Source organism: Anthonomus grandis, chromosome 16 (assembly GCF_022605725.1).
Source record: "Anthonomus grandis grandis chromosome 16, icAntGran1.3, whole genome shotgun sequence".
NCBI lineage: Eukaryota > Metazoa > Arthropoda > Insecta > Coleoptera > Curculionidae > Anthonomus > Anthonomus grandis.
Window position 1 is genome coordinate 10,756,853 of NC_065561.1, and position 21,535 is coordinate 10,778,387.

A 21,535-nucleotide genomic window follows, 5' to 3' on the forward strand; every position below is an offset into this window, starting at 1 on the left:
ATTTTTTAGAAACTTTTTTTATTTATGAGTTCATTGATTTCTAGTAGACATAAAAGGTATGCGGCTGAAGGACATATAAGTAAGATCTTACATAGCTAGATTTCCTTTAATAAATATTACATTAATTTAGCCTTTTCGACATCGGTTGCTTTTAAGCTTTAAAAGGGTAAAAAAGTACGGTAATGTTCTATTTGAAATCTATGCTTAAAATACATTTCTTTAACCTTTCAGCGGTCGCGCCCATTTTCAAAAAATAGTGGTCGCTGCGGAGTCAGAGTCCGCAGCAACCACTTGTAGCTAAAAAGATCATTTCTTTAAAAAAAAAACGAAAAATATTTTTAGTTTGAATAAAAAATACATTTTAACGTTAGTAACATTTATTTCAACTGTTTGTTTTTTATTTTAACATAATTGGCGAGTAATTATACAAGAGAAAAAAAATAAACGAGATTAAAAAAACCTAAAACTAAAAGGTCAATTTTCCCACTCAGCTGTATCAAAGCAATCTGGACATGTGGTGATAGCATGATCTAAGCATACAGCTGCATTGCATTTTTTGCAAAAATATCCGGTAGGACGATTTTTTTTTCTGTCGCATAAAATACGTCGATTTGGTACATTTTCAACTGGATTTTCTGAAGTCTCTGTTTCAAGGATCTCGTGGATTCTAAGTTTGGTAACTTTTGATATATTTGGAATCTCTACACGAGCTTTAAGTTGAGCTTCAATAAGCTTGAATGAAAGTTGACGAAAAAATTCTTTACGCTTTATTTTTGCAACTGGATCACTAGCTTTGTACACAACTAATGAATTTATTCCGGCAACATATTTTAACATACTATAAAATATGACCATTGGCCATTTTCGAGTAGCGCGCACAAATATAAACTGAACATAACTTATCCACCGTATCGACCCCTCCTTTACTTTGATTGTGCATTGTAATGATCTCTGAGTAAAAATTTCAACACCAGTGCTGCCGTGCAAAGGCAAAAGACGGTACTCGCAAAAAATGGCAAAATAAGATTATTGCATATTTGAAATCTCCTCGTTTTTCTCTATATACCATTTTTTTTAGATTCTTGATATCTTAAAAAATAAGGGAATTAGCACCCTGCCAAATTACTGTATATGCATATTTTTTGGGGTGAAACCAAGGTAAAAAAAGGTACTCAACACTTTTTAAATAATTTTACAAAGGTAAAGTAGTGTAAGGGCTCGTACCTTAAAATTTTAGTTTTTCAAATATTTTTTTAAACTTTCTTACAAAGGCAAAGTAGTGTATATGTGCGAGTACCTTACTTTGCCTTTGAAACGTCACATCAAATTTTAATTATTTTCAAACACTACTTTGCCTTTGTATCGGAGCGCTTTTTAATTCAGTTTGCCCAAATCTCTCAGCGAGAGTTAGTAGACGTTTTTGTGCAATTGTTTTTTTAAAGTTTGTGTTTGAAAATAATATGTATTCCGAAAGGACCAAAAGGATGGTTAATGGTATTCTTAAATCAAAAAGTAACTTGGTAAGTGTGTTGTGTTATTTTTATTTGATTATACTTATGTAGTAAATAAAAATAAAACCTAATAATTAAGTAGATTTAAATAGTAAATCTAAGTAAAGTATTTATTTTTTATTTTTAATGATTTTTAAGAGTTTTGGAAGCCAAAGTAAGAGCCGAAGTACCTACTAAAAATCTAAAACCTTTTTGAGTCATTTTCAATTAAGAAAGTTTTTATACAATTTGGGTAAAATAATTATTCTTTCTGTGATCGTTCGGAAAGTGTCAATTTTCCGCACGCATTTTTGTTTTGAAAGTGTCACTTTCCGCACTAGTGCGAAAAATTAAAATATCTAAAATTGACATCTTATATTTTTATTAATTTTTTGAGTGAATCAATCTGTTTGACTTGTCAGGTTGATGACAATATTTTTGTTTTATTGTGTTTAGTATTAAACAAAATTTTGTTTTTATGTTTTTGCTTACGCTTATAGAAAAAATAGCGTTTTAACACGTGCTAAAGGTATTTTTTCCGCACGTGATTAGATGATCACCTTTCTCCTTCACATCGATCAGCCAAGTGCAATCGCGTGCACAAAAGTAAGACTTTTAGCACTAGTTAGGAAATATACTGTTATAAATCTGTATATTTTATGTACCATCGCGATCAAAAAAAACTGGGATACCTTATAAGATCTCCTGGACTATTTCTTAATTTTTTGTGTCAAATGTTTTCCAAAACTCACTTTTTGGTTAAGATAAGAAATAGGTTAAACTGGGATTTAAAGGAGTTTGACATTTCGTGTCAGTTACCTTCAAAAAATAGTCCAGGATTAATGTTGGTTTGTTTTGTCCCAGTTTTTTTTGATCGCGATGATAGGTAGGTCTAATATTTTTTACCGGATATAAAAATATGTGACCTGATATACGAAACTAAAAAGGTCTTTTTTTGGCTATCCAACAGTTAATGTTTTTATCTTGGCCTAAATGAACATTAGCTCTTTTAATTTTAGGACGAAAATGTTCTTGCCGATATATCAAACATAAGCTCTGACTTAAACAGATCAAGCCTTCCCAATGCAGATTTATTGGATAATTTTGTGTTTTCACAAGAGAAAAATTCAAGCTTTATTGAAAATGATAGAGAAGCGTCTCCTCCCCGTCGTCTGCTGTTTGATCCTGAGGACAAGGATGATGACATTACAGATCCGGATTATATACCCTCGAGTTATAGTGACTCAGATTTAGAAGTACGAGACGTGACTTTTAATAATATAGAAGAGACAGGTGATAACATAGAAGAGATAGGTGATAACATAGAAGAAATAGGTGATAACATAGAAGAGATCGGTAAAGCTGATAGTCAAGAGGATACAGAATCAGATGTAAAAGGAAATAGACCCGAAATATTGAATATAAAGCGACCACGTACTTCAAAAGAAAAAGTTATAAGAAATAAGAATAAACACCCTATCGAGCCTTACACCTGCAACTGCAAGACTAAAAAATGCCTTAATGCATTTGACTCAGACAAAAGAAAAGACTTGCATACACGATTTTGGTCATTAGATAAGGATTTACAAACGATGTGGCTTTATAAGCAAATTCACGAAACTAAAGCGAAACGTAAGCATCTGGAAAGTCGTAGAAATTTTTCTAGAACATATACCTTGCCGAAAATTAACGCAAACGGTGATGACGAGCGGGTAAAAATATACCAAAAATTTTTTATGACAACTTTGGGGTACAAAAGTACAATGGTGGTAGACTATATGTTAAAAAAGAATAAGGATCCTCATGGTACACAAATAGCAACTCCCTTATTAGCAGACCAAAGAAGAAAATGGACTCCAGGAAATAAAAAAAGCAAAACTCCAATTACAGACCATATAAATTCCTATAATCCCAAACCATCACATTATAGAAGAGCACACGGGCCAAATAGAGAGTACCTGCCAGCTGAATTATCTATAAGGGATTTGTACAAAGACTATAACGAAAAATATCCTGAAAATAAAGTTAGCTATGAAACTTATAGAAATGAAGTAGAAGCATTAAATATTGGGTTTTATGAAATAGAAGCAGACAAATGTGATACATGTTCGGAATCAGGCCAAACAAATAACGAAGAAACTTCACTTAAAAAAGAAGAGCACATTGCTGAGGTAATTTTTTACTTATATTTTGTTCACTTTTTCTACTATTGCGTATTTTTACAAAATTTAAGCTTGTATTTTAATTACCCTGACCTTTTTCTTAACAGAAATAATCTACAAAACCTAATATTGACCTCATTATTATTGGACTAAAAATAAGCTTTTTTCGAGACTTTTATTGACTTTTAAAAGCAGAAAGTTTAATTAAAATTGTAAAATAAAAAATTAATTAAATCAAATCTTTTATAAATGCCACAGCAATCTATTAATTGAAAAATTATTCGTGTGACCACCTTGCATATTTTTTTTTTGTAATATCTACGACGATCTTTATACCAAAAAGATGCGCAGCAGTATTTGACGGATCCAATTGTAAAAGTTTATGTGGTGGATATGCAAAAGGTGTTCCTGTTACCGAGAATGCCAAAAGTTAAAGAATCCTTTTTTACATCAAGGCTTGTTGTTTTCATTGAAACCTTTGCCTCTTTAAAGAATAATGACAATCACTTTGCTATTATATGGCATGAGGCTATCGCTGGGCGAAGAGGAGAAGACGTTGCCAGTGCATTTATAAAATTTTTGGATCTCTGTAGAGATGCATCAGAAGTTATTTTGTGGGCTGATAATTGTACGGCGCAAAATAAAAATTGGTTACTTTTTTCAATTTTAATAATATACATTAATAATGATTGTTGCTCTCTTAAATCTATAACCATAAAATATTTATTAAAAGGGCACACTTATAACTCCGCCGATGGCTTGCACGGCAAAATTGAATAGTGTGCAAAGAAAAAAAACACTATCGAAGATATGGACGATTTTATTGAAGTTGTTGAAAAATCTGCGAAACGATTGATAACAAAAGAAATGTTAATCACCGATTTCATGAAAGTAGAAAATATATTTTCCAAAAATACTTCAAAAAAAGGAAAAGATAGTGACGCTATTTTGCTTAAAGACATAGTAGAGATTTGTTTTGTGAAGGGAAAGGAAGCGTTTCTTTATAAAACCGACTTTAAAAATTTGGAATACAAAGAATCTAATCTTAAATTAAAGAGAAAAATGAATTTAAATATTATGCCATCTAAACTAATAAATGTTCGTGGAATAAATAGCGATAAAAGAGATCGAATTATGAGAAGCTTAGTTCCACACATGAAGCCTTCGAGAAGGAAGTTTTGGCAAGAGATGCCTTCTACCGAAGCCAATGATTTGCTAAAATCATTTATTGTTTATTATAATTTTTCTTACGTTACCAAGAATATATTTTTTTTAGTTCCTATTTTGGTTCCTTATTAAAAAAATCGTATTTATATACTTTACACCTATTTTGTTAATTAAATCGACATTATTGGTACAAATTCTAAATATACAAATACGGTTAAGTTTTATAACCTTGAACCTAAGAGTTTTTTTTTATTATTTTAACAATTTTGTTTAGAGTTATGTTTTTTGTTTTTTTTTTATTTTTATTTTTTTTTAAAGTTTCTATAAAAATCTTTTCTGTGAAAATTAATTTTAAGTTCCAGCAAGTTTATATTAAAAATTAGTATATTTCCACGTTCTTTAATTTAAACCCCAATATCTTCCCATTTCTTCAAATTTAGTGTATAAGTATACACTAGTTTACCAGTTCTTATCTATTTTTTCATGACCTTAGTACCAAGGCAAAGTAGGGTAAGTGCTTATACCTTAGTTTGCCATTTTTTTAGGGCACGTTAAAAAAAATACAAAGGCATAGTAGTGTAATCAACAAAACACTGTTTAAATATTGTTTAAATCAATTTAAATTTATTTGGTTGAAAAGAGAAGTTAAAAAAACCCTTGAATTTAAATTTTCATGCAATTCGGACAAATAATAAATACGTGGCCTTAAATTTACCTTTAAACTCGCTTATCTCGAAACTTAATTTTTGCGTGTACCTTATTTTGCCCTTGTGCGGCAGTGCCATCGGTTTTCCACAAATCTTCAGCATTTAAATGACTGCCTTTTAATAATCCACCTAAATAAAGGAGACCTATCAAAGCAAGCAATTCAACAGAATCTGTGGGTTTAGCATCTCTTTCGCGTGAATAATTGCCACGGACGGATTCAATATGCTGGTTTGTATACTGGATAATGGTATTTACTTATATCTTCAGAAAAAAAGTGCTGCCATATTTTTATTGGAGATTTTTGATTTTTTAAATCTCCTTTGGGACCAGGCAAATGCGTAAACAAATTTTCGGCCGGTGTTCGGACAGCTTTTGAAGGACAATGCTTTCGCCACTTTGAGGTCTTGTTTTTGCCTATAGAAAAGGGACCTTCATTGTATTCATTTACTTCAATTTCAGTATCCGAAATATCCTGTTCACTATCAGGATTATAAACCTCTGTTTCGACGACGCATTCTTCTTCATCATCAGATTCGTCCAGACGCAATTCTTCTTCAAAGTAATTTTCCAAACATTCCTGCATTAATTTTTCTAGTCTGTCTTGCTCCTTTTCATACAAAGCCATTCTAAAGGTTAAACAAAAGTAAACTATTAGTAAATAGATCGAAAATTGGCAATATTTACATACCTTTTAGCAGTAAAATAATTATTTACTAAAAACGATTTTCGACACGCCGCTAGTCGCTGCGGACTGATAGTCCGCAAATATAAATATCTCTCTACAACTGAACGCTCCCGAGTTTAGCGGTACACTAATTATGCTATCGTCGCCCTAAAGTGTAAACCTGCCAAGTCACATTTTACCTATTTTACAGGAGAGTCAAAAAACCTAAATCAACTATATTTTACCTAAATTATTGTATGTTTGCCTTGTTTTATTGATTTTTATTAAATATTATTATATTATTAATTATTTAATATAATAGAAACAATCTAAAACTGTGTATAACAAACTGTTTTAAGTCAATAAATAAAAATAGGCAGGTTTGCATTTTGTGAACTCAAATTTTGGCTGGACTTGGCAGGTTATCCCCATAATAATAATTAATACCTTAATATTAAATAAAACCAAAATACTAGTAATCGTTTAATATTTTATTACAAAATATACTAAAATTATTTCAATTAACAAAGTAAAAAATAAGTGAAAAATAATAATATATTCTTAACATAATTTTATCCTAAATTACTTTGTTTTATGGGGCAAGTCATCATAAAATGTGTGGTAGTCCCGGGGCAAAGTTTTTTTATAGCCTGTAGATTTTCATATTTTCGGGAAGCTATTTTAATTCTCTCCAAGGAAAGCGGACTTAAATCTTCCCATAAATATGTTCTAGATATTCGGCTTTTCCTTTGTGGAAGAATTTCCCACGAGTTCGAAAAATAAATTTTATAGAAAATATCTCTTTCCGGCATGTATCTCAGAGCACGACTATCAGTAACTTTCAGGTCTCATTTAACATTACCAGGTCTAATTTTTTTATAATATTGCTTACAATTAAAACTTTTAAAAAAGTAAGATAGTTTACATCATACGGCGCAGGAATTTTTTTTGCCTGTTGGCATCAAACAGAAATATAATCAGCTGGTATATTAATTACTCTATCTTTAAGCTTTTGCTCAATTTTAGCATGAACAGAATCAACTTCCATCTGCGTATGTCCAGGTTCAAGATATTTCTGCTCTATTATAATGTTATGGGCAATAGCAATGTTAAGTTAAACATTCGACATAGTGCAGTTCCGATTTTGGTATCCACATCCATCAGAATATATAATAAGATGACTTTTTCATTAGGATCTTCTGGAGGTGTAATATTTGGCAATATTTTTTTTTCTAAAAAAATAACCATATGCTTGCAAATTTTTTAGCATTAAGTTCACCTTCAGATTCATTCCATAGAAAGCAATAAGCGTCTGAATTCATTAAATTATAAAAACAAAGATTGTGCACTTGAAGTTTTGTTTTATAATATAAAGTAGACACTTTAGATACGGGACACATTAGCACAGCTTGCAAATCCACCGTAAATACATAATATTTTTGTGTATTTTTATCCTTTTCCTTTTCCTCCCTTGCCGCATTTTTCTTTTGTATGTGACTCTTGTATTCATCTTCCGAGATGTCGCCAACCTTGTAACTAACGCATTTTTCGCATTGATCTTTTTTCGGGTGAAAAATGGCATTTTTTTTTCTTCAAAGGCCTTGGAAAATGTTGCTATAGAAAGCAGCTCCACATTTTTTGATTCGCACCAATTATTGATGTAAAAATCATAAAGACTTTTTTTAGATTGCCACTCAGCTATAAAGTATTTTTTATTTGATGTTGATCTGCAGTAATGAGACTCCATGACTGGCAATGAATTTAAAAATTGCAGTAAACATTCACGACGCAATTCGAATGGCTTCTTTTGACCTTCCATTGACGTTTCTCTTTATACATTAGGCGAACGGGAATGAAAAGACTGTTTCCAATGGAGTATCGTCCAGCGACTTATTACTAAAGTGGTAATGAACATTGTCCTACAAACTCTAAGGTTTTCTTCTTCTACTCTTAAAAAATATAGAAGGGTTTGTCCCCGTTTACTTTCATTTTCTTTTTGTCGGTTTCTGTGTCTTTTAGGTGGTATAGAAAAGACAAGAGTGTTTACATAAACTTTTCAAGTAACAAAGTCATTTTTCAAAAGTTGTTAAAAATAATTTGCCTTTGACCTTCATTTACTGCAGAGCATTTTAATATTCCTTTAGGGTTTAGTTTATATTTGCACCTTTCCTTCATTGTACGAGGTTTTTTTGAATTGTTGTAGGTCCATTTTCCATTTTTTTTGTTTCGTCCCAAGTAACTTTGACCCCTTTCTCTTAACTTTCTATTTTTTTCACCAAACCACGTTGATTCTTCTACTTGAAAGCGCTTTTTACGTTTTTTACTTTTTGCCGAATAACTATAAGATGAGCCTGAGTCGGAATCCGAATATGGTACCAACCTGCTAGCTTCGTCATCGGAAATATTAGAAATTGTAGATTCTATATTGGATTGTTTTTTAATATGATTGATTCCTGATGTAGAAGCACGAGAAGCTTCATTTAAGTTGTCCAGTAAAGAAATTTCATTCAGTACAATAACTTCTTCACAATTATCTAATTTTTGTCCATTTTCGTCAATAAAATCAATTTGCACATTTTCGGCTATTTGGAAGTTTTCAAACGGTTGATTTTCTTTTATGGGAGAGTCTAATATATCCATTGGTAACTCCAACGACAGGGGAATTGAGTCTACACCACTGCTTTCCCCAAAAGAATACTCCCAAGTATTATGCTCAGACTCTTCTCCTAGTCTTCGGTTTCATTTGCTGTTTGACCGATGGCCATATCAAGGATTCGTTTGGCACGTGACCTCTTAAAAAAAAAAAACTTGATTCATCACCTATTATAATTTAAAAAGGGTTTACATAAATATATATTTTTTGGCAAACAATTTATTGCTTATTGTGGTTAACACGCTTTTCTATAAAAGTAAATACCATAGCAGTAACTTATTGATGTACTAAAATATTATATTTTATTTAATTTGTCTAATTGTAAGAAAATTAATTAATAATATTATTTAATTTTGTAAGTTTTTTGTTAAGTAGAAAAACTGTTTTCTCCTCATGATATTTTAAAAAACATTTAAGAAATACTGCCAAGTCCTATTAAAACAATAAACGATAATTACCGCTGAATAAAAAATCATTACTGCATGCAATTTGGATAACAATGTTTTAACAACTTACCACTTGTGTTATTAAATAAAAAAAAATATTTGAAACACCCAAAATACTAGAAGTAACTTAAAATAATGCACATTAAACTCAATTGCGATACGTTCTCACAAGATCACCATTGAAAATGCACATGGCTGTGTGGACTTGGCTGTGTTTACAAAGTGGATTTGAGTCGGCGGGAGTTAGCTGTTATTCTCATCGTATAAAATAAGTATTATTATTACACATTTGTAGTTGGCAGGTTAACTAATCAACGTAGAATATATAGTGCTGCCGGTTTTTCGAAAAAACGCATTTTAGTCAAAAATGGACTTAGCAGGTTTACACTTTAAGGCGACGCTATTTCATTAAGGTACTGAGAAACGCAGCCCGAGGTGCGCAGTAACTTTAAGTCAATATCCAAAAACATTTTAAAATGTAGCGAGAGTCCGCACGCGACCACTGAAAGGTTAAGAGATTTTTTTCGGTGAAGTTTTTGAAAAAAAAATTGAAAATCAGAAGCCAATAACAAATAACTAAACTGATTTAAAATAAAAGTTCTTTTTTATATGGTAACCCTTTACTTATTTTACAATCGATTTTTGTTTCAAATCAAAATTCCTTTTTTTTGTTTTCGTTTATTTCGTTTTATGTGATAATTTATTATATATTTAGGTTAATCATTGTCATTATTATCAAACAGCTGATAAGTCAAGTGCTGGACATAGACCTCTCTTGTTTGCTTCAACAACTCCCTATCCTGAGCAATCTGCATCTATTTAGTATGTATAATATGTTTTAAGTCATCATGCTATCTAGACAAAGGACGGACTTTTCTTCTAAATGCATGTTATATTGGTCTCCATTCGATTATCTTCTTTGTTCAACGATCGTCATTCGGCCTTGCAGCGTACCCTGCCCAAGTGACTTTTGGTCTAGCTCGCACTTTGGTTTTTGGTACTTTGTCTCTCAGAGATAACCCCAACATTGAACTTTCTATTGCTCTTTAAGTAGTTCTTATCTTGTTCGATGTTTTCATCATTAATGTTTAAATTTCTGCACTATATATAAGAACTGTCATTACGCACTGATTAAACACCCTTCTCTTCAAACATAAAAAGTGGCGGCCCATGTTAGTTCTATACGACTAGTAAGTTTGCACGTTTGATTGTCACTACTTATTCGTATTTCGTAACCTAGATGTTTATAATTAGTTGTTTCCTCCATTTGTTTTTTATAAAAATATTATCCTCCGCCAATTATTAGGGTTGTCATCATTTGATTTTTAGGGATGTTAATTTTGAGCCCCATCTGCTTAGAAAGCCCTCAAGCGGATTTATCTTAATAAGTATACATAAAGAAATTTATTTTTTACCCAATTTGTCACTGCTTTTTGTATTTCCCCAGAGAAGGCCGTACAAACCTTATGAAAAATTGCTTTAATTATAAAAATATCAAGGTTATACTAATTAAGTAAGTACAGAAATAAATATACGTCTGTAGTTCATTTATTAATGATATAAAATTTTATTATACCATGGAAAACATATTTTTTTTATTTGCGATCATATGCTCGAAATCAGAGGTGTTTGAGGATAATTTGGAAAATTAGAAGTCAGTAATCCGGAAAATTAATCAAAATCTAGTGGTATGTAAATAATTTAGCATGTCAAGTATAGAAAATACATTTAAAAGGTAAAATATATTATAGCATAATAATATTCCTTAAATCAGTGATAGTCACTGGTAAAAAGAGAATTGTCTATGATTACAGTGATATTCTATAAATTGTAACATATTACAAACCTAAACTCTATATAAACATCATTCTAACCCCAACAAAAAAAACCAAGGAACCTGGAACAAAACGTAATACAACCCTTAACATTTTAATATTCTCCATTTATTAATTTTCTGCTTAATAACTATGTAACATTTTTTTTAATTTTAAAAATATCATAATTGTTTAAATTGTTGTCAACAATCTGTTATATTCTTTTGAAGCTCGATACATAAAATTATAAAGTCCTTTGTTAGTTTTGATAAATTTCTGATAAATGCAGTCATGGAGCTGTGTAAAATGATTATACATGTTTTTGTATAATAAATTTGAGATTTGTTAAGTGATTTTTCGTTGGTATATATTACATAATAATTATAATAATAATAATAATAATAAACGACTTTTTATCAAACTCGGCGAAGGGCAGCCAAAGCTGTTTGCTTAACCGAGCATACAGAAATCAGCAATATATATTATTATAAATTACATGGTATAAACAGTCCTAATTAGTAACAATAATTATGATAATAAGAAATTTACAAAACTCAATCCAAATATATTTAAAAGTTCAAAACCCTGGTATAGAACTATATTTACTTAGCATAAACCCTTTTATGTTTTTCTTAAAACTTGACAAACTACAATTTTGAAGTTTATTATGCAACATATTGTTATATACTTTTGAAGCAAGAAACGAAAAGCTACGTCGAAACATAGATGTGCGATGCTTTGGTATATTTAAAAGGGTATTTTGATGTGTGATACGATCATGAGTGGAGAATCTAAACGTTAAACGATCTCTAAGATACTTAGGCGCTCTACTAGAGATGATTCTATGAAGAAAGCATGCGAAGTGTACCGTCTCTCGATCCTGCATATTTAACCACTTCAGTACAGGTAACTTGTATCTGACGTGATCACGGGCCCTTAAATTGTAAATAAAACATATACATGAATTCTGCAAGCATTGTAATCCTTTTTTTTGATGTTACATCCAGGGCGGGGCATCATACACAAAATTACAATAAGCAGTATGATAGAGAACCAATGTTTCGCATAAAACCTTTCTCAACGGCAATGACATATACAACCTTTGAAGGACCCTTGCCAATTGGCTGCGAAATAGTAACTTAGAATCAAATATGATGCCCAGATTCTTACATTCTCTCATAATGGGGATTGGAGTTTGGGATACATGAATAACCAAATTATTCATTGCCCACTCATGATCAGGACCAATGTATACTACGACTCACTTCGATGGATTCAGTCGCCACCCAATATTTTTAGAATATTCAGCCACTGACTCTAAACACTCATTCAATCGAAGAACAGCTTCGTCCGCATTTGCTTTAGAAAAACTGGTATATATTTGGGTGTCATCCGCGTATCGTTGAATTATTCAGTTATTGACAATAGAATCCATGTCACACGTATAAATAACAAACAGCAAGGGTCCCAAAATCGATCCCTGTGGCACGCCTTTAGTCAAAGGCCTCAAACATAATTTCCCATCCTCAAAACGCACTGACTGAGTCCTACCTAATAGGTAGTTTTCAAAAAAACGAATGGACGAAAGAGAAAATCCCAAAGATCTCAACTTAGCGCACAGAAGCTTGTGATCTATCGTGTCAAAAGCCTTGCTGTTATCAAGCAGAACCAGTGCTGTAGTATGACCCTTATCAGCTGCTTCATATATGTCGTCTAGGACGCGCAATTAAATAGATGTTGTACTATAGCCCTTACGAAAGCCTGATTGATTAGGGCTAAGAAGAGAGTAGTGCTTTAGATAAGTAGTCACTTGGTCGTAAATTAGCTTTTCCAGGATGTTAGAGCACACACATAACAAACTTATAGGTCGTAAGTGAGAAAACGTTACTAGTTTATTATTTTTAGGCAAAGGAAGAACCACAGATGATTTCCACAGATTAGGGAGTTGGCCACACAGAAGGCATTCATTAAAAAGATATAACCGGGCAGCAAAGTTTAATGATTTAGATCGTTATACTATCCGATCCACAGGCATTTGATTTAATAGTAGAAATTGCATTTAATACATCAATTTCTAAATACGGTGTAAACTGAAAACTGCTTGTTAGATGTACCTGTTTATATTTATTTATACAAACGTCAGTGATATCTATCGCTGAAGGATCAATTGATTCTATAAAAAAATTGTTATATCTTCGGAATTCCTTAAATGATTTGGTATTGTTATATTGTGTTTTTGTTTCTTGTAAATATTAAGATCATCTAGAGCTTCACATGTATCTTTACTACTATTTTTTAGCGCTACAAATTGTAAATAGGCCGTTTTCTCTTTTCGAACAGTATTTGTAAAATAAATCCTGATTTCTTTATAAGCTTGCCAATCCTCTAGTTTTTTTGTTCGCTTATATTACGATAATGTTTTATTTCGCTCTCTTTTTATAATTTTTAATACATCCGTAAACCATGGTGCCTTTGGTTTTATCACAAATACCTTTTTGATAGGTGCGTGGCAATTAAATACCGCCAATATTTTGTCTGTCATAAACTATGCTTTTTTATTTATTCAAGCAAGATCAAAAATCTGTCCCCAGCCAGTGTTTATCAAGTTAGAATTAAACGCCTCAAAATCAAAATATTTAAAACTCCTAAATACAACAAATTTAGGCTTCCTGCTAGGTATTCTACATAAGAGTTCACAAGATATAAGCTGGTGGTCTGTTAACTCATGCATATCATGATGTTTGATGTCACCGTGAATCATATTAACATTAGACAGAATAAAATAATCCAGCAAAGTACAATTAGTTTTAGAGAGTCGCGTCGGATCTTTTACGACTTGCGAGAGAGAAAAGGAATTAAAAAGGATATCGAGAGTACTAGTTGAACTATTACAAGCCAAAAAATCGACGTTCATATTACCCATACACACTAACTTATCAGACAGAGGAATAACTGCAGCAATAGTCCGTCAAATGCCGTGATACCATCTAATAAATTAGTTTTTAGGCGGACGGTAAAAATTACCAATAGCAACATTTATCCCTTCCACTCTGACCATCACCCAAAATTGCTCAAAGCTTTTTACAGATACAGTATCAATTGGTACCGCTGAAAGGTCGTCTCTTATGTATATGCCTACTTCCCCTCCCCGAGATCTACGATCCTTCCTATAAAATTTAAAACCGTAAATAGCTAAAGCTTCATCACTTATCGCGTCGCTTAACCAAGTCTCGGAGACTCCGAGAATGTCAAGTTTCAAAATATGATTTAATTTATCTTTTAAGGCATTTATGCTGGGCAGAAGTGAACGTTTGTTAATATGACCCACATTTAAATTTTTTGAGTTAGCCATAACAGAAAAGAATTTCCAATGTATATATAGAATAAAATATGTATCAGTATGAGCTTACATCTAAAGAAAAAGGACAACTAATTATATAGAGATAAATAGAACAGAATATTCATAAGGTTAGTTCATTTAGAAAGGCCTCGCTTTTTATAAATATAATTTTCTCCGTCATTCTTCCTTGCCAAGACCTTGCCATTCCGATGCCAGACGTATTTGAATCCATCCCAGTTCCTTTAAAGCCTTGGCCTTTTTGAATAGGTGATAGGTATCCTTAGTTAACTCTTCATGTATGTAGATTGCAGCATCAGACATTCCCAGACCACAAACTCTAGGCGTAATTTTCCCCTTTTGAGACCGAGCAGACAGGATGCGGTTCTTAAGTTCTGTGTCTTTTAAAGTTAAAGATATTTTGGTTCCAGGCTTTGTATTAAAATAATGCACTCTAACAAAGTCTTCAGGTACCACCTTGACATTTAAAGTAGAACAAAGCTCAACAAGATCCCCAGTGATTACCCTTGTATCACTTTGACCATTAAGGGGAAATCCAGACAGGGAAATATTTTATTGGATTTTTTTCGTATTCTCTAAATTGGCAACTCTTTCTAGTCTCTCCACTTTTTCTTTTAGTATTTTATTTTCCTTTGATAATTCGGAAAACATTTCAGACATAATTTGATTACACTCTCTTTTCTCTTCAAATTGCTCATTAATGAAATCCATGGATCTTTTCACGTCTCGTATCTCGCTCTGTAGTTCCTTTATCAGCGTCTAAAGTTCCATCATGTCACCTTCGGGCTTAGAAGATGAAGCCGGTACCGCGGATAGTCGTCTACTGCTGTTGTCACAATCCTTGCACTTCCAGAGTGCTTTTCGGACTTGTATCAATCTAGCCTCCACCTCAGTTACGCCTCCACAGTCGAGATAAAACATCGCAGAACAGTACCCGCATTGTAGCTTAAGACCCCTACCCACGCTTCGGCGACAAACTTTACAAGAAGATTCTTTTACAAGAAGGTATCACTCTGAGTTGAGGATGTGATAATAATAACGGTTATTTGCTTAAAAAAACCGGTTTTGAGCAGGACCGCAATAAACAAACAAACACACAGCTAGGCGCACCGTTGCCATGGTACATATATTTACATAATTTAAAATCCCTTAGTTGATACTGCATAATTCCCAAGCTCCTTATGTAAGATTTCTGTGGGTGTTAACAGATCATAGTTAAATAAGGCTTTCAATATTTTGTTTTGAAGTAACTGAACTCTTTTAAATTCTGTCACACTGCAGGCATTCTATACTAAAAATAGGTATTAAAGATCTGATACAAAATCAGCATTGTCAATATTAAATTTGCTTTTATAAGATAAATAATTTTTGCACTTACATACAGCTGATGCCATTATTTTATTATAAATTTGTGGAATTTTATCCTTCCAATTAATGTTCTCGTCTATAATTAGCCCTGAACATGAATGAATGTATTGAATTGAACTCTTGCTAGCTGCACGTTATTTAATTTAAGAATAGGGTATTGAATTACTTTTTTGATTAAAAATTATGTGCTTAGTTTTTAAAATATTAATTTTAACTTTATTATTTAATGACTAATTTAAGTATTTCTGTAATCAGAGTTTATTTGTCTTCTAAACTTTTTTCACAATCTTTACTATACATAAGTCCTAAAATTATTTTTTTTTAATTTCGGTATTATCACATCAAAACTGACTACATCAAAGGCATTTTTCAAATCAATAAATACTGCAGCTACATTTTTTTTATTACAAAAGTCAAGAAATATTCACTAAATCCGTAATGATATTTATTAATTCTTATATATTTGGGTATAAATTATAATATTAATTTATTTATTACCTTTTCAACTATTTTGGAAAAAGTGCTTATTACTTTAATTGGTTTATAATTTTGTAATAAAGTTTTAAGATCTGATTTATATAATGCCCCTACCCTGCCAATTTTCGGTTTACCTGAAAAAAACCCATTTGTAGGAATCTGATTGATAAAATATGTTGAGATATCTACAAGCTCTTTGTCTAAATTGCATACATCATAAACGGTTATTTAGTGATGATCAGGCACTAAGTTGCATTTTAATTTAGTAATTATGCCACCATCATAGATGAATTAAAAAAAATACAAATTTGCCAAAAATCTCCTAATCACTTTTTATCTATACCAATAGATAATGATAGCAAAAGATGCTAGATTGAAGAAAACAAACTAATTAATTTAGTGAATCGCAAATTTTATTTTTTAATAGTCATCTGTACAATAAGTATGCTAAATCATCCTTTTTCTCTAATTAAAGATTTTGTTGCTTGAACCACGTCAAAAAATGTCCCGAATTAACTTTTTTATGTACTAAATTAAAAAGATAAATTTTATAAGCCTATGAGAGTGTGTAAATTAAATATTGTATCCATGGTGAATAGTAAAAAATTTATATAATAGGTGTGAGTAGGAATGATCCTCATAAATTTAATTTTCCGATAAATAAAAAAAAAGAATGTATACACATGTGTTACATTTTTTTTACTACCCAAGAAAACATTAACAGAAAATCTAAAATAAAAAATTACTTTACGCACTAGTGCAAGAAATTGTGCACTAGTGCGTAATCACATTAAATATGCTGGCGAAGCCTAGTAAATAAATTCTATTCTACTTAACCCACAATTAGTTGTTTAATAATATAAAATTAAATAATTTTTATTACCATAGTTATATTTATCGTTTGGATGGTATCGTATGGCATAAAGCTGTGCGTTGGTGGGTCATATACCATGGAAGAACATATTAAAAAACTGTTAGCAGCTTAGTGCCTAGAAGAGTATATTGAAAATTGTGAATGTAAGTAAAGCGCAATAACTTAAAGCTTTTTAAATAGTCTCACGCATCTGCTTGTAATTTTGTTTTTGCAATATTTCGTATTTATATAATAGTCCTTACAATAAGGTATAATAGTAAACTTATAATATTTAAAGTTATATTATTAATACAATTGTTTTAATTTACACTTTCCTTAGTACTGAAAAAGGTTGTCTGAATAAAAAATAAATTTTCCCGTATTTAATAAAGATCCGTATTTAATAAAGAGCTTCAAAAATAGCATAGTCCTTTTTATGTAACTAAAAAATATAATCGTTATAGTAAATAACTCTGCGATTTCTGTAGAGCTACTCACTAGTTTAGTAAAGATACTTTATAAGAAACTACTCTACTACTACAGTTGAGCTTTACTACCTTAGTAAACTGTTCTCTTAGCGCTTATTTTAATAGATTTTTTAGCTAAATAAGCTGAAAAATTTGCAGTGAGGATGAAAGATTTTTCTCAGTGCAGAAAGGATTCTGAAAAATGCAAAATTTAGGCTTTATTCGGAACGTACTATTTTAAATGATCAAACTGTAAGTAGTAACAGACCTGACTTAGTTTTTGTGGATAAGCTACATAAGATAACATCTCTTACTGAAGTTGCTATTTCCAATACTAACAATTTAGTTGAAAAGCATGCAGAAAAAATTTCAAACTACCGCGACTTAGAAGTACGGCTACAGAGGCAATGGCAAATGAATGTTGTTAGAACAATACCAATTATAATGTCGACTACGGGAGTCATATTAAAGAACCTGGAAAGAAGCATTAAAGCCAGTCCCACTAATAAAGCGGTTAGGAAAAGTATCTTTACCCTAGCCGCGTTATGAGCAGGACAGCCATCTTGCTGAAAATAAACCGATCCCAGGGCTACATCAGGTAGGATTTGAATGGCAGGAAGAACTTGGTTTTGCAGCAACTCAAGGTACTTTTGGGCATTTAAAATGCCATCAATAAAAAATGGCCCTATAACATTGTCGCAGAAAATACCTGCCCAAACATTCAATTTCTGAGGATACTGGGTACGAAACTGAAAACTGTGCTCATTTTCCTGAGACCAATAACGAACAATGGAAGAATTATGTTTGCCATTTAATGGAAAAGGAGATTCATCAGAAAACAAAATATTTTTAAAAAAATATTCGTTTTCATTGGCCGTTTCCATCATGGTTTCACAAAATTCGATTCTTCGCCACTGGTCTTCAAAAAATATTTCCTGAGTTTCTGAATAATTGAAACATTTGTACCCATATTTTTTCCAGATACAAGCAACAGTTTTATTGCTCATTCCCAGTTCCTCTTCAACCCTTCTAGTGGACCGTGTCGAATCAAGTTTTAGGGTACTGCAAACCATTTCTTCCCGCCGTTCTATATCCTGGACCACTTCAACAGGTGGTTTTTGACGTTTTGTGTGGCATTTTTTACAATCTTGAAGACAAAAAGATGTCTCAAAATTTGTAACCACATTTAAAACTGTTTTTGCATAAGGAATCGGTCTATTCTCAAATGTCCCTGTAAACAAATCTCTACATTGTACTGCCGAATTGCGCCCATAACCATTTAACCATTTAATTAGTTAAACTCTTTCGGAAGGGGTATAAACAGCCATAGTGAAAAAAACACGAAAATAACGCTCAAAAATTATTAATGCAACGCAGTAACACAGCAAAGTGAGGTCTGCTGACTCCCGGTTTAAAAAATAAAAACGAAAAATTCCGCCGCCTGCAAGCCGGAGCCAAGCGGTGTTGCCATTATTCTGGGTAATACGTAGCTCACGATAACACTATCTATATATGCAGATAGTTTAGCAAGAATTGTAAGATATTACTAGAATCATGAATAATAAAAGATAAGCAAACTAAGATGAAACCCATGCATAAAGTTAACGTATAGATAAGACGGTTAATCTTATTTTTAACCTTTTGTATTACCATAACACAAAGTCACGGAATCATATAAATACGTTGCTAATTATTATTCTGCAATTTTGCGGTCATAGAGCTAATCTTATAATTTGATTTTTTATTAGAATAGATAGCTACTTAAGTATTTTTTTGTTTTTTCTTCCTTGACTTATCATATGCAGCATATGATAAGTCAAGCAGAAATATGCAGAAATATGAAAGCAGCATCGTGATTTTTTATTTGCCAAATATCCTGAAAAACCTCTTTTTTTACTTACCTATCCTCAAATTATTAAACAAATTAATTTACTGATATACTGTACCTAAATTGCGTACAAAGGACTTCGATCGTAAAATAACTATTTTCCTTAATATTTACCTCTAAATGTTTTCTCGTATACTTTGTTATTTCCCAAAAAAAAAATGTTTTATATTTTTGGAAAGCATTTGGAAGTTGTTGCAGCAGTCTCATAAGTTATTGTTGACAACTCATATTCGCTCATTATCTGGGAACTTCTTGTTCTCCACAGAATTCGTTGAAAGAGCCGATCTTCAGGATGCACTTGAATTTGTCTGTACATTTTCTCAATGTCAGCTGTGAATGCTATTCGATGTTTTCTCCATCGTAACAGAATATCCGCTAAGTTTTGCTTTAGCCTTGGACCAGTATGCATTGTATCATTTAAGCTGATACTGGTGGATGTCTTGCTTGATGCATCGAATACCACTCTTAATTTTGTCGTAGAGCTTGATTCTTTTATGACTGCTTGGTGTGGTATATAGTATTTACCACGATTTACTTCTGGACATGATACTTTTCTCATGTGACCTAGCTGTTCGTATTCGCTCAAAAAATCAGTGTATTGCTTTTTGAGTGATGGATTAATTAATGTTTTCTTTTCTAAGTTTATTAGTCGGGCGCCTGCTCTGGGTTTCGACCGACCTAAGCATTCCGTATTCTTTTTGAACCGAATTCTTAATATATAGCTTCCATTTTTATCTCGAGTAGTCGTCTTGTCATACAAACTTGGTCATCATCTGTCATCTAATTTCTTGATGGCACTTCTTCAATTTCCAAAATCTTGTCAATTGCTTTTCTTCTTCGCATTGAGCGTCCATGCTTATTACTTGAATTCGTCGTCTGCTTGAGAGTACGGAGCCAGAGATCATGCAGCCTAGTTCGGTGTTTTATTTCAATAGGCCATTGTTGAATTTTTCAATACCATCTAACATTATAGATGCATATTCCTTGGCCCCAAGTATGGCATCAATTGGACCTGGTCGCATAAAGGTTGGATCAGCCAGAATATCATTCTTTAACAACTCCTTTTCAACTTGGATTTGTTGATTTGGAATTGATTAAGTTAATTTGGGAAATACTAACATGTTGACTATGAGTGCAAAGTCACTTGGATGTAGTTCGTAGTAGTCCAAGCAGTTAACACGTATGATAGGCGATCCATAGTTTTTCGCGTGTTTCAAAGGGTTAAAGTACAGTTTTTGATTAATAATTTATATCAAAAGAAGTCTTTTAAAATTTTGCATCTTTCAAGCTAAGTATTGACTTATTTTAGAATCACGGTTGCCATAAATCAGTAAAATTCAATTTTTATTTCTCTAATTTGTGTAATAAGTATAACATAAATATAGTGCACGTACGTGATAATTACAGTGTTTACATTAACGGGTTTTCTATTGTAAACAGTATTTGTCTAAATTAACTTATATTTAATTCATATACGGGGTGATTTTGAAATTGTGATTAACTAATGAAATAATGGCTGGAGGAAGTACTACGGATGACGGTGATCCAGAAAGTAATTGTGCTAAATGTAATTTAGTATTTGATGACATTAAGTCGATAATACAATGTACCAGGTGTGCTAAGTATTTTCATGGAAAGTGTGTTAATGTTGACATGCGCGGTTTTCATTTGAGAAAATCGACATGGAAATGTGAATCGTGTGATCCCTCTGCATCTAGTGATGGTGCATACAAAACAGAGCGCGCTAGGAAAAGAAGCCGCACAGATGATATTGTTATTGATTTAGATAATGTAGGAGATATTATGGCCACCTTGCAGCTCTTAGTCAGTAAAACTAACGAGTTAAATCAAAAAGTCCATCTCCTGTTAAACGAAAACCAGAATTTGAAACGTGAAATTGCCAGCCTGAAGGAATGTAAGCCGTCAACAGCCCCATCAAGTGTGAACTCCAAGTTGTCATATGCTGCAGCAATAGGCACCAAAAATGATAGCAAAGTTTTGGTTGTAAAGCAAAAGTGTC

At 32.0% G+C, this 21,535-nt stretch overlaps 1 long non-coding RNA gene across 1 annotated transcript; it reads left to right on the forward strand.

The window, feature by feature from the left end:
- The first annotated feature begins 2,304 nt into the window (after window positions 1-2,304).
- Window positions 2,305-13,303, forward strand: LOC126745740 (uncharacterized). The gene is made up of 3 exons (XR_007663663.1): window positions 2,305-2,376; window positions 2,510-3,661; window positions 13,010-13,303. It is a non-coding gene; the product is annotated as an uncharacterized LOC126745740 (long non-coding RNA).
- Window positions 13,304-21,535: the final 8,232 nt, after the last annotated feature.